General features: G+C 45.2%; 1 protein-coding gene and 1 non-coding gene across 5 annotated transcripts in view; both read left to right on the top strand.

Moving 5' to 3' along the window:
- LOC138481499 (MARVEL domain-containing protein 3-like) overlaps positions 1-13,252 on the top strand; it is a 401,994-nt gene that overhangs the window by 107,983 nt on the left and 280,759 nt on the right. Inside the window, exon 3 of one of the 4 annotated variants that reach the window (XM_069613679.1) lies at positions 11,352-11,583. The exons of the other annotated variants lie outside the window; for them this stretch is intronic. The gene's annotated coding sequence lies outside the window, so the exon portion shown is untranslated. The remainder of the gene's footprint in view (positions 1-11,351; positions 11,584-13,252) is intronic. 4 annotated transcript variants of the gene reach the window in all.
- On the top strand, positions 11,751-11,880 carry LOC138481874 (small Cajal body-specific RNA 8). Its single transcript, XR_011274466.1, has one exon. It is a non-coding gene; the product is annotated as a small Cajal body-specific RNA 8 (non-coding RNA).

Below are 13,252 nucleotides of genomic sequence, written 5' to 3'. Positions count from 1 at the left end.
AAGATGAAGGCGTGTGAGCTAGAGACCCACTGCCCCAGGAGTTGTATCCCGCCACCCAGGGCAAGATCAAAGGGAGTAGGAGAGTTAAATGCCAAAAGAGGACAAAGTGAGTCCCATAGCAGGGGCAGAAGCAGGGCGCAGCAGCGTCATGAAGAGAAGCATAGAGGGAGCACCAGCTGTCCAAGGACAGGGTCTGTGATTTAAGGACCATCCATAAACCAGAGGAAAACTAAGTCCATGCGCGTAATACTGTGGCCGCTTGTGAGTGGAGAGCTGATGTAATCAGTGAAGTCGTCGTCATTGTGGTTGTAGCCTGTGCAACAGGGGGGTGCAAAGTTAAGGTGGTTTTAGCTGAATTTCCCGGGTTTTGTTGCAATACGTTTTTTACCTTAATAAAGTTTTTTCATCAGCAGATTATTTTTTATATCACTACCACACCACTACCCATGTCCTTCGGACCTGGTCAGTGGGCACATCCTCTTGACGTGCCCAGTGTATAATTCTTTTTGTTTAACTCCCTACCAGAATACTAGCCATAGCCAGTGTGTACGGCCTTCACCGGTGCCCACTCTATATTTTGAAACACTTGCGCATTCCCATTGATCTCCCCTATAACACTATAGCACCATCTGGTAAATGCAGGAGATTCTGGCACCCCCTCCACTCTGATCAGTCAGCACCTGCATCAGCTGACTCGCGCCGGGATTTTCAGATATCTCCTTCCTTATTGCAGCTAACCGTTTAGTCACCGCCCCTTAAGTTAAATGCCCCTTCGAAATCCCATATTGCGCACTCCATTCAGTGAGAGTCATCAGTTGTCAAACGGGTCCCCTACCGTCCGGCACCCATTCTCCTGCAACTGTCAAATGCCTACCCTCCCAATGATCTGTCATAACTTCAGGTCTGCAGTCCATGGCAGATCTGCATTATATAACCCTGCAACATGAATCTTCCTGAGATTCTTCTGCTGTACCATCTGAAACACGTTAGTTTCCCCTTTACCCCCCCCTCATGCCCCACAACAATTCCTTCCCTCGCCTAGCCACTGGAAGGTCCCCCACCAACCCCCCCCCAATAATTCCCCTCTAGAGTGCCCCACTCCAGCAGCACCTTCAATTGTGGCGCCATTAAAATATGCCTCATAGTCAGGTAAATTAAGACCACTGCTAGACCACAGGTGCTGTAGGGTTGCCAGCGCCACCCTCCTCCCTTCAGTCCACAACAGTTCCCCCAATTCCTTTATTTTTTTCATTCCAGCATCTTGAACACCCTCTAGATCACATGAAATATTAGTGAAATGGAGTAGCCTCGGTAAACCACCATTTTGCAGAGCACTCCCCTCCCCATTAGTGACAACAGCAGTTTATTCCAAAACTGGATGGAGTCCCCTATCCTAGAGCGCGTCCCCCCCCCCACCCCCCCTATTGTACACAAATGTGTCCTCCATATCATGAAACCTAGCCGACATGATCAGCACTGATAGTCCTCCTCCGCACCCCCAAAGCTGCTGTCATTGAGCATACCTCTATTAGTGTATGCTGATGACATAACTCTGATGGATAGAACCCAGTGGGAACTCCAAAGATTATTGGATGCTATTAAAGTATATGCTGTGGGAAATGAGTTGGTTATTAATGACAAGAAAACGACTAATTAGGTTCACGACAAAAGAATAAGATAAAAGGGCTCTTAGCTGGCATATGGACACTCGGTCAAAACCATCAGCCTCTATCACCTATTTGGGGTTCAAGCTGGATGTAACGGACAATAAAAATGTTGTCCTCTCACATATGCTTGCCAAGGCCACTCATGGCGGAGCTCAGAGGAGGAAAATTAGAGCTAGGTATTGCAGATTATCTATGCAGGCTTTTTTTTTTTTTGTTGGTATGCTATAGAATGAAGGCGGTGCCGTCTATGCTATATGGAACAGAGATCAGTCACACACTACGATCCCTACAGTATGAGACGGTTGAGGCCAGAATTTGGAAGAGGGTGTTGGGGCTACTGGATTGTATACCCATGCCCTCCTTACGATTCGAATTGCATCTCGCAGCACTGGATGCGGTGTTGGACTGGAGGAATCTGTCCTTTATATAGAAAAATCTTGCTCCATCAGAAGGATTCCCTACACAAGGATTTGACAGATATCCAACAGTTTGAGCATTGGGCGGTGAGTAACTTCAGGGAGAGCTAATGGAATACTATCTAGTTTGGAAGCATCAGTGGAAGATTTGAAGTTTTATCCCAATGTGGTGAAAAGGGTCTTATTAAGGGGAGACTAACTACAATTGCAAGTACAAGGCAATCTAAAATGTATTCTACATTAACTTTTTGGATAAAGCACTGGCGAGCATCCCAAAATATCTTGAATCGATTCCCAAATGCATATTGAGCTATACAATTAAGATACAGGCTGAACATGCCCCCTACAGAAGAAATTATACAAATAAGATCTCGAAATGGAGAGGATGGGGGTGGGTTGCACACTGTATGGTCATACGAGAGTGCTTCAGAATCGAGAACATGTGGTTCTTCACTGCCAGGCACACTCAACCTTTAGATCATTAGTCTTGGAAAATGTGCATTCTAACTACGAATTGATAGATGTTACAGCATTTGTTGCCTGTCTATCCAGCGTAGAAGAAACAAAAGCTACAACAGCGGTCCTAAGAATCTTGAATAGAGCTGGTCTGATAAAGCTGAAATTGTAAATTTATTGCTGTAATTGGTATCTACTTATCTCCTCCTTTGGGTTGATGCGGCATATCTCCTTAGTCTTTTTTTTGTTTTGCTGTATTGCCAATTATGAAAATGGACTTCATTTATTTTATGGATTGTTCTGGTGAACTATTTTAATATGTATAATGAAATTATTTGGGTCTATGTATTAATGTATTTGTTTTTCAGTTTTGTGTAAGGTAGACTGGATCACAATAATAAATAAAAAGATCATGAAAGATTCGAATTCCAAGATGCCTGACTTCCCCTCCCAACGTGTCCCCCAATCTTGGCGACAAGCTAAATCCCAGTTTCTGAGCCCTCCCAATGGAAATAAGATTTTTCTTAAACCGGAATCCTGACCACCGCAGGAAATTCCCCAGCACATCAAGCAACAATGGGATATTATCCCATAGGTTCCCCACATACAACAGATCATCTGCGTTTAACAGAACTGTTATATCCCTCTTGCTAAAATCCCTCCTTTGCCTCTCCCATCTCAGAAACTGCGCCAGCAGTTTCAATGCCATGGAGCACAGAATTGATGAGACCGGGCATCCCTGACGTGTACCCCTGCTCGGCGTCCACTGCTGTGACATTCAGTCATTCGTCTTCACTGCTGCTTCTAGCTTATTGTATAGCAGACTCAGCCTGGGGCAGATTTTAGCCCCAAATCCATAGGCCCCAACACTCTAAACAACCAGTCCCATTCAAAACGCTTTCATTGCGTCAAAGGAGACTGGTGCCATTTCCACCTGCAGACTAGGGCTGCGGCAAGACCAGCAATGGATCATCTGTCGGGTCCATGACAACAGGGTTAAGCTGCCAGGCTGAACACTCAAGGGCATACAACCATTGCATCACCGGCTGGCCTCATTGGGGTCTACCATGACCATACCTGTCGATCTGGAAGGGTGGCAAGCTAAAGCCTTACTGGACAGTGGATCTCAGGGTCCCAATAGTGTATGAACCCTGTTATTGTCAACACTTGACTCGTATACCCTAGAGCCCCTGGAAGGGTTAAACACTATGGGCGTCGGAGGTTGCATGCAGAAAATACATCCGACAGGAAGTTGCTTTTGTGAGACCAAACCTTGAACACAAAGAACAATAGTACTGCGGTGCTATTGGTCATAGGCACACAATCTGCCATGTTTGGAACACTGGCAAAAGCTCTACAGGAAAATGGCTGGCCAAACTTTGAGAATGCACCCTGCTTTCCTCGAGAGAGGCACAGCGAATCTTAACCAACCTGAAGGGCCCGTGGGAGACATGACCACCGCCAATCACTGTCAAGTTTTAAAAAATGACACAAAACTGTGATGGTAACAGGCCACGCACGCCTCCGAGAACATGAGTCATTGAAAATTGGTGATGGAGACTACCGAGGGTGAAGAAATGTTAGTACAATGCAGTCACTGACCATGGCAGTGGTCAAAAGTCCCCATTACTGATATAACGGATACTCTGGGTTTGAAGATCGCACAATTCTATCTCACTGACTCTGTAGCCCAAGCTACCACCATACAGAGAGACTTTCCCGTTTCGATGCACAGAAGGTAGTCTTCAGAGACTCCTCACTGTCTTGAGGAATTGCCTGCGCAAACAGTTCGCACTGAAGGTTAAAGTTTTCTCAACTAGTGATTGGGATCTTGGTGAAGCTCATTGGAGTTGAGCACCACATCCGGCTGAATGACAACACCCATTCTGGGAGAGGTTGAGGCGATTATCCCCCGCTGATGTGGAGGGTATCCGACACCTAAAGGTATTACAGGCCGGAGTCTTACAAGAACCGCAAAGCCCCTATGCATCACTAATATTGGTAGTCCAAAAAAAGAATAACAATGTATGGTTGTGCATCGACTTCTGCCAGTTGAACCATCCCAGACCCATACACCACAACATGAGTTGCTGAGGCACTTGATTAACTCGCTGGGAGCCAATGGTTTACGGTGCTAGATCTGTGAAGCAGTTATTACCAGACTCTTGTGATGCCCAAAGACCAAGAAAAGACTGTCTTTATTTGCCCTCTGGGTTTCTATAAATTCACAAGGATTCCCCAAGGCATTTCTAGAGCCCTAGCCACCTTCCAACTGATAACTGTGGGGGGGGGGGGTATGAATCTGCTAGAGGTGCTGGTCTACCTAGATAATGTCATCTTTGGGAGGATGCTCTAAGAACACTATCAGACTCTTGAAGGTCCTGGATCATCTTCGACAGCAGGGTCTGAAGGTGTCCCTGGAGAAAAGACAGTTCTGCAGAACCAGTGTGAAATATATTGCACTTGTGGTATCAGAGGGAGTTGGTGTGGCTCGTCCAAAATTGGCACGCTCCATACCTAGCCGAAACCTTGGAATCTGAGGGAGATGCAGAGTTTCCTGAGTTTCTACAATTATTCTAGGCAGTTTGTGCCTGTCTGTGCCACCATAGCCCACCCTCTGACCTTACCTGCTCCACAGAAGAAATGTTCCTCACTGAAGACCAGCAATGAAGCTCTGTATCATCCACGGGAGGCCTTTGGGCTGCATTAGAAATCTTGTGTGACGGAGCATGTGCCTGTTTAAAGAACACACTAGTCGAAGCTCCGGTGCCTATGCCAACCCTTCTACATGTAGATGCCAGCCTCGACGGCTTGGGTGCATCAAGAAGCGACCAGATCAGTTGCATTTGCTAGTCAGAGAATCAACCCATCGGAGGTAATCTATCTGGTGCACAGGCTTGAATTCCTGGCACTCAAGGGCAAAGACAGAAACACTCCATGATTATCTCTATGGGGCACAATTTACAGTGCGGCCAGCAATCCACTCGCATCCTGAAGTCTGCAAAACTAGAGGCCACAGGTCATCGCTGGCTTGCTGCACTCTCAGCGTACAACTTTCAGCTGGAGTACCGCACAGTATATTTACTAGGATTCTGTCTTGAAGGCCGCATTAGAATGAGGGAGAAGACTCAGAATACAGAGAAGCTATCCCTATGAGAGCAATGAGGGCACTGTGGGACACTGAAGCCCACAGATGAACTCTGCTGATAGACTGTCTTGGGGAGGGGGCATGGGGTTGGAACTGCTTATGGAGGTCCCTCCTGATACTGTGATGTTACTAGTTTAATCATGCCTGAGCTGCCTAGCCTGTCAAGATGAGTTGCAATAAGCATAGCGATCTGACTCCACCATACCGAAGTCCTGAAGGTGAAAGAGAATGGGGCAGAAGGACCCCCGAACCAGAGTGATCCTGCAGACCAGTGGGCTTACACCAAAGAATGGCAAACATTGGTGTTCTGTACAAGAAAACTATTCAAGATCGGCTTCTTCATTGCTTGGTGCTTCCTCACCAACTCTGCCAAGCTGCACTCTAGGCTCTCCATGACCAACAAGGCCATCTGGGGAGTGAAAGCACTCTTGACTTGACATGGAACCGATTCCGTTTTGGCCCAGATGTGGTCAACTATTGCAAAACATGTGCCCTTTACATGCTTATTCTCCTATTCTTGTCTTTCAGACTTTAGTTTTGGTCTCATTGTCATACTGATTATCTTTTGTGATAATTGTGGAGATATAGTTTTCCTTGTCCTCCGCTTAGGGTGTTTTATATAACCATTTTAAACAAAAATGCATTGCAACCACCTTCTAAAACTGCAACTACTGGATTCATTGGCAGTCTATTATACAATCAATCACACAACCTTAACCTGTAGACTGAAAGGCCTTAGATACAGATGAACACAATTATTTCTGGCTGACCACTATGCTTCATCAAGCTGGACCACTTCCTTTACACCCCAATCCTGGTTGCATGCCATGATCCCCAGGGTTCGGCACGTCACCCTGGTAGTTAAATACATGTATGCGTCCATTTCTTTACATTAGCCCCAAATGCATTCTGCTTTTAACTACACGCTGACAAGATGCAGCTGTTTAGGCTAGACAAGTAAAACCCCAAAGACATTTCAGAATGCTTAATTCAGGTTTCAGTGCTTGTAAATGGCCTTCTTTTCAAAACCTTGGAAGTGATGGTTATGGGCACGTGCCATCTGGGCATCTTACCTTTTTATTGACTAAGCATCCAGGCCAAAACCCCCCCTTCTGTCCACCCATCCCCAGTCCATTTGATGAGCCCAAAAACAAGTGTATGCTGTTTGACATTATCAGTGAGATGAACGAATTCAGACCATTCAATCCGCTTTAATATCCCTCCTTTTTAAAATTGTTTGCAGAATCAAGATAACTTGCGTCAAGGTTCTATCCAGTTTGGACTATTGTAATGTAGCTTTCATGCCCTGCCTGGAGGGCGGACAGTCTTTAACATCCCACCAGCCCGAGCTAAGGCAGGCCCAAGCAAAGGCCTCAAGTCGGGCAGTGAACTGTTAAAGGCTGTGTCTGCCCGACAGGCAGGGCATGAAAGCCATTCGCACCCCAGGGTTTGCCTGGGGTGCGAAATGGCTTTTCACAATTTAGCATCGGGAGATCGGCTGCGCAAGCAGTGCGGATCTCCCGATGTAAAAGGAAAAATAGATGGCCGCCACCATATGGAAAAGGGACAACGTCTCTTTTCCATGTCTGTCAGCGGGCACATTGGAGGAGCTATGGTCCCCCAGGTAGTGGAGGGGGTGGGAAGCGGGCCATTTTGGGTTTTGACTATTTGTGATCAGACTGAGACAAGCTGTACAACTGGAAGATGGAAGGTTCACTGAACCCTTACCTGCACACAAAGGATGTTGGAGGGGGAAGAACAATGGGTAGCCTTCCCAGCTCCATCTATGACTCAGAAGGTTAGGACTGGGGCAAAGGTAAAGCTGGGGAAACCCTCCTGGGGAAGAAACCCAAACGTGGAGTAACCGAGGATGTCCAGAAGTGTGGTTTCCTGTCTTTATGCATGGTGCAGAGTAGTGTAGTCTTGGATGTTGTCAGGGATACAGATATATAAGAAGGGAGAGAACCAAACTTCAATCAGGACACTAGCAAACATCAATAAGGACACTAGATGCTTTCTAAGTGATAGATGAGAGAGAGAGAGAGGGAACGGAATGTACAGAGGTATTCATTCCATGAGCTTACCAGGAACACAAACTGCCTCGCTTTAAATCGATGGATGGTGCACTTGTTGCGCAATCAGGACTTCTAGGTATCCATTGGTGAACGAGTGTGATGGTATTTGCACACGTTACGTAGTTCTACAGTAGGTCCCAACAGGAAATGCTATATGAAGAATACTGTGCAATATGTAAATTACCCAAAGAAGTGGGGTCTTGGACAGAGGGTTCTTGTATCCGTTATGTGAAACTCGCTCGTTATGTTGTAGAAAGTAATGTTAGTTTCCTTTTACTCCATTGGGAATGGATGGGAAAAGATTTGCAGGTGGTATCTTAAAGTAAAATAGTTCTGTGGTATGGGCAGTGTTTATAATCGCACTGCGTGTTGGTTTCAAATTCCGCAGATGAATGCTCCGTGGGGAACGGATAATTAACTACTGGAACGGACCCGTGAAACGGGTTTCACAAAGTAAACAATTGCAGTTGCTGCAGAGCGCATGTAATAAGGCGATATATAAGGGCTTTGTAGACTCGGCTATGCTGAAGGGCAGCGCGAGGAAGAGAGCAGGGAGAAAGAAAAGGTAAGATGGGGAAGGGGCATCAGGAAGGAAGGAAGTTAAGAAGGGAGCACTTTTACACAACGATCTGCAGGATAACAGGATGTCAGATTCGTATTAACGTGCCGTTTAGGGATGTAACGGTATACCGTTAAAGATACCGTGAACCACTTAATTGAACAATAATAACCGTCACATTGTTTATACCGTTATACCGTTCATACCGTTAAGTGTGCTTTTCAACCTGATTTGGAAAGGCTGCAGTAAGCAATTGCTGCGCAGTCTTGGTTTTGCACTGTTGGATGTGCTGTCTGCCAAGTAGTTTCAGTTGGAGCAGTTTTTAATGCCATTCCATAAACCACACATGCCTTACACAAAATCAATATGTTAGCAATAGGAAGAATAGATACAGTGCCAAGAAGGAATAGGGTTTACTTTGGGGTGGCGGCTTTGGGGTTTATATATTTATAATGGATAATCTTCTCAACATATGGCAATGGGGGATTTCCCTGGTTCTATCATTGAATTTACATATAAGTCACACTGCGAAATTCACTCATCTCTGTGGGTATTCTCTGCTGCAATACCAAAGGGTAACATGTCAGTGATTACTGAACACCTTTTGGCCCGCAAGTAAACTAAAGGCTGTAACTTAAAGAGAAAGTGTGTGTGTGCGTGTGTGTGTGTGTGTGTGTGCGCACAAGCTAATACTACCATCAGCCTCCATTGATCTGTGGCATGCAGGTTATCAAGATGGCAACATGTTCATCTTCACCAGTAGCCAGTGGGGAAGCAAAAAGCCTAAATGACCACTTAAGAAAAGCTATTCAGTTTGCTTTGCCAGTTGCAGCAGGCCTCCATCCCATCCCCTCTCCACACGTGTGTTTGTGTTTGGTGGAAGCAAGGCATTTCAGTGGAAAGTATGTTGAAAAGCCCAATTCTGGCCCTGGGTGCCTGGTTTTGTTTGTGATGATACATCTGTCAATTTATGACCTTTTAGAAAATATTTGTTAAGATCAGTAAACTCCACCTGCTATACCGCGATAACCATGATATACCGTCATTTGGCAAGAAGGTTATCGTACCGTCATAAAAGGAATACCGTGACACCCCTAGTGCCGTTCTGAAGTTGGAGAGTGGAATATATAGGATGAGTTGACGCGGCCATTTTGACATTTTCATTGTCCTGCCCTTACTGCAGAGGTGGCAGTAAGGGCAGGACAATGAAGCCGCCATGATGGTGGGAGGCTACTCTATTATTATCTATGGATTTTCCACTTCGTCCATAGGGAATAACTAGGTATGACATTGGGGTGGAGATCGGGAGGAAATGGGCAATAGGGGGAAAAAACACCAACCAGGGAAGGGCCTTGGGTGACTGGGACAGTGGCCAGTGATTGTTTTATGTCGCCCCGCTGTCCGAGCCACCTGACTGGCTGAGTGCCCTTTCCCAGGTGCAAATGGGTTTATACCTCCAACTGATCCGCTTGATCAAACTTGCTCGGAGTAGAGCTTCAAGGAGTGTTCTTGGAATTTCGATCTATGGTGATGGCACCCTTGTACTAAACTATCCAGTTGTTGCTGATGTAATGCAGAATTATATTTTGTACCTTAAGGGGGCTCCTACCTGAATGCAGAAAGGCCTCCTTGACCTATTGACTCCTTGACCTATTAACCCTAATGACCTCATACTTCCTGCTCACTGGGAAGCTTCAGATATTCAACTGCATAAAGATGTTCGATCATGATACTAGAACAAGAACTTATTTGCAACCACTTTAAAGTGGAATACCCTGCTAACAGAACTGAAGGAGCAAGAAGGAATCAAGATTTAGAAAAACATTAAAAAGTGGATTATTCGAAGAGACAGGATGCTGAAGGATTTATTAACTGGTCTATGGGTTTGAATGCTTGCCACGGAACCTACCAGACAATTCTGCAAGTATCAGTGAGACTCGGGAACTAGGTTTGAATAGAAAGGATTATTTCTTTGCCACCCCATAACGTACAATACTTTCCAAAACAGGGAAGCATCCGAACAGAGGTTGATATACTAGCATAAATTAGTGTCAGATTGTACACCATTCCATATTTGCTGCTTTTAGTGAAGGAATGGTTTAATGTGAACTGGAAATTAGGACTTAATGGAAAATGATGTTAAATGGAGAAACGTAATATTCAAGATCAAGCCCTTTTATGGTACATGCCACTGATGTGGATAGGTGGTTTTATTTTTGAGATTGGATGCTTGCCTTGATCGAACAACTGTTGGAGGCAAAGGGTGTAGAGCGGGCATATGGTTGCTACTGCATCACCGGACTCAGTTTAGGGATATGGATTAGCTTCTTCTATGGCAAGAATGGTATTAAATGAGGGGTGGGGGGCAGGGGAAAGGAAAGGGCAATGAACTATGGGTACTCTCGTCTCTGCTAGTTACCTCGAAGATCACCAGTGATGGGACAAGTCCTGAAGCATCTATTTAGTAAAATATCTAAATGACAATAACCGATTGGGGTTAAGGAGAAAATCTTGTGTCTCCGTCACCCTTTTACACAGTTAAATGTGTAACCAAGTGTGCAGGAGTTGTCCTTCCTAGGGGGTCATAGCCTCCTAGCGATTTTTCTTGCAGTTGTGCCCAACTCTATATACACCATTTTGATTATTTCAATTCAATAAAGGGTTACATGAGATCGGCTTACAGTTGTTTAATCAGATCACATGCTTCCTCCCCTCCCGGTTTCTTAGAGGGTAGAGGAGTCTTTTTTTCCACTATGGTATTAGAAAGCATCAATTGGTCAATCTCCAATAATGAGCCCTCTAAAAATTGGAAGTTTGTGCACGCAATGTACAGTGCTTATGTTTTCTCACTCTGATCCTTTCTTCTTGCCCTACACGCCACCTTGATGGAGGTGGAGTGGGGGCTCTTTTTCCTGTATTTTGTTCTGAACAGTTCTTAGATTTACCAAAGACAAATTCATACTGATAATTTAGTCTGTAGGATGATCCTTTTCTGGCACTCCACCTTGTTATTGATAATTGGCCATTTAGCATTGCAGGTGCGTTTTCATGACAAATGGATCAGGAAATTGACATGCTGCAAATTGATGATTTTGAAGCTGGAAAGTTGAATCTTCTGTCTGCAATTCAGCTATTGAATCCCTCAAAATACTGATTCGGGAACATCGTCAAGCAGACTACAATGAACTTAAATTGGATCGACAATACATTCAGGGAAAAGCAAATTTTAAAAGGGAGTTCTGTCCTGGCAGAAACCTATAAGGTACTTCTGGATCAATGTCTATTAACTACAGATGTAGTATGTAGTAACTGTTTTATTTCTGGTATCTGTTTACATTTAAAAACATCTGAATGTTTTAGTCAGTCTTGCATTCATAATTAAATTGCCAGTTTAGAAATCTAGCTGTTATGTGCAAATTGATTGTGTGCTGGGAGATTGATACACAGTTGAGGCTGAGACTGCTTCAGCTGTCACAAATTCTCCCCATATTAATAATGCTCTCTGATGACCGGGGCGAACTGAGAGAAATCGTAACGGACAGATACGGAGCAGACAAGGGTTCAATATATTTTTTTTTTTTTAATTCAGTTTTTATTAGATTTTCATGACAACAAGAGTTATTCCAAACACAACTTCTGGGCACATGTGCACAACCAGGAAAAAGATGCACCATTGTTCCCTGTTGAATTCTCCCATCCCCCCCCCCACACCCCCTAACCCCTTGTCTCAGAGCTCTCAATCCGCTTATTCACGCTGAGTAATTTGGAGCAGCTCAAACCGGGCTCATAACCATCAGTGGTTAACTGATTCTTCTGGTTCTGAATCAGTTTGTTCCATTCCAAGGCATGTCTTGGGCCGGGTCAAGGGCCTCTGGGAGTATTGGGCATATCATCCCTGTTGGCGAACGCCTCGTTAAATTGCAGCCAGTCATTCTCTATCAGGGCACTTGAGCCATGTATAGCTGCTGTATGTCTTTCCATAAAGTAAATGTCCTTGGCCACTGCCACCCATTCTTTCTTCGTGGGAAGGGCGAGCCTCTTCCATGTTCTTGCCTTGACCGGTCTGGCTGCGAGCAATAGCGAGTGTGAGGTCTTAACTTTTCCCAATGATCGTCTTTCTGCTGCAGACCAAGGTCCTGTGGGAATATCCCCTCTTAGAGCCAGCTGAGCACTTCCGACCAGTAGGCTTGGACCTTCCCACACGACCACATATGCCAATAGTTGGCTCTCTCCACACATCCATGCCAGCACAAGGACTACATCCGGAAACATCCTGGAAAGGGTGATCGGGTCGTACTGCCACCTGTGGAGAAGTTAAATGGCGTGTCTTATATTGGCAGGAGATGGATGTTTTGAAAGATCTGCTACAGAGTCGCCCACAGAGACCATCCCCGATTCTACAGCCCAGGTCTCTCTCCCATTTTCTCCTGAGGTTTTTGGTTGTTCCCTCCCGGGGGGCCAAGAGAGCGGCGTAGAGGAGTGAGTTGAGCCCCTTCATTTCCACATGGGTGTCTAGGATTTTCTCTACCAGGGTGAGTTTTCTTTGGATGAGGGGCTTTAATTTCTGTTGCATTAGGATTCCCTTAAGCCATAAATAAAGGAGCGGGGAAAGCCTACCAATTCCCAGTGCCCCCTCAAGCTTTTGAATATTTATAAAAGACTCCTCTCTTACCAGCTGACCGACTCTACAGAGGCCTGCTTAAGGGTTCAATTTTAAACTGCTGAAAAAGGAGCAAGGCTTCTGGAGTTCGTGTTAGTAATCCTATAGTTTGCTTTCTGGAAATAAGTATACCCACATTGGAGCTTTTCGTTCATACTGTGATTGGTGGGAGTGGGGCTTATTTTTCAGCATCAAACTAAAGGAGACCATAGTGGACCCTTTCCAAACTCATGCCTGTAATCGTAATGCATCTGCCTCTTTCCTGAACCCC

This window comes from Ambystoma mexicanum, chromosome 5p, assembly GCF_040938575.1.
Source record: "Ambystoma mexicanum isolate Mex_15411 chromosome 5p, UKY_AmexF1_1, whole genome shotgun sequence".
NCBI classification, from domain to species: Eukaryota; Metazoa; Chordata; class Amphibia; order Caudata; family Ambystomatidae; genus Ambystoma; species Ambystoma mexicanum.
The sequence above is the reverse complement of the archived record's forward strand: the minus strand, read 5'-3'. Positions and strand labels throughout refer to the sequence as shown.